Raw genomic sequence first — 1,425 nt, forward strand, 5'->3', positions numbered from 1 at the left:
AAAGAAATGCAAATCAAAACAACATTGAGATTCCATCTCACCCCAGTAAGAATGTCCTATATCAAGAAGACTAACAATAGCAAATGTTGGCGTAAATCTTTACACTAACCTTCCAGGTAACTTTATCTTCATTTTATAAAATTAGAAGTTCAGGCGTCCCTCCGCCGCGGGGTCTGGAGCAGCTGCCAGTGTCGCCCGAGGGACCGCTGCCCCCGCTCCTGCCCCACCATGGCTGAGAGCGACTGGGACACCGTGACAGTGTTGCGCAAGAAGGGCCCCACGGCTGTGCAGGCCAAGTCCAAGCAGGCCATCTTAGCGGCTCAAAGACGAGGTGAAGCTGTGGGCTGGTCAGAATAAGCAGCATTCAATCACCAAGAACACAGCCAAGCTGGACCGGGAGACGGAGGAGCTGCACCATGACAGGGTGACCCTGGAGGTGGGCAAAGTGATTCATCGAGGCCGGTAGAGCAATGGGCTGACACAGAAGGACCTGGCCACGAAAATCAATGAAAAGCCTCAAGTCATTGCAGACTATGAGAGTGGACGCGCCATTCCCAATAACCAGGTCCTGGGCAAAATCGAGAGAGCCATTGGCCTCAAGCTCCGGGGAAAGGACATAGGAAAGCCCATTGAGAAGGGGCCACGGGCGAAATGAGCACAAAGCCTCGAAGCCAGTGCATTCCGGCTGAGCTCTTCTGGTTGGTCCCCTGACTACCAGCACTGCCGTGGGTCTCCCACGAGGTGGAGCGGAATATGGGGGAAGGGCTGTGGGGCCCTCGACCCATACCTGCTGTCAAAGCAAAAGCTTGCAATGTAAAAAAAAAAAAAAAAAAAAAAAAAAAAAATTAGAGGTTCAGGCTTAGAATAAATTAGTAATTTATCCCACAATTAGTGCTAGAGCATAGAATCAAAACAAGGACTTTATTTTTCTGCAACCAGTTCCTGGCCATCCCTGCTTTTAGTGTGAGAAGCTGAGTCTGTTCCAGCCTCTAGTTCTCCACAAACCCAGCAACCAAGGTGACCATGTTTTGGACTTGAAGGTGGGAAGAACGCACCTTCAATTCATTAGGTTCTACAGACAATTCTCAAGAAAACGACAATCATGACTGGAAGTTTCTGGAAAGAGCTTTCCAAGTGCACTTCTTTTGTAAGGCACTCCGGAGGAATACACACATAAACAAGGGCTCCTGCTATCATCTATATAATCTCAGTAAAGCTTTACACAGTTGATAAAACAAGCAAGAGTGGGAATCAATCAACATTGATGATTGCATCTTCCCCTAGTGTGATTCCACTCATAGGAGGAGGGTGTACCAAACTGGAGGTCAAGGTGTTCATCAAGTCCAACTGCAAGCCCTCACTGGTGGCCCATCCAGGTAAAAATCTGAACCCCACTGAACACAAGCAGGGTGCAGGTAATCTGCA

General features: G+C 48.7%; 1 pseudogene; it reads left to right on the forward strand.

The window, feature by feature from the left end:
* The first annotated feature begins 228 nt into the window (after positions 1-228).
* LOC125355652 lies at positions 229-756 on the forward strand (annotated as a pseudogene).
* The last annotated feature ends 669 nt before the right edge of the window (positions 757-1,425 follow it).

The sequence above is a fragment of the Perognathus longimembris genome, chromosome 1 (assembly GCF_023159225.1).
Source record: "Perognathus longimembris pacificus isolate PPM17 chromosome 1, ASM2315922v1, whole genome shotgun sequence".
Lineage (NCBI taxonomy): Eukaryota > Metazoa > Chordata > Mammalia > Rodentia > Heteromyidae > Perognathus > Perognathus longimembris.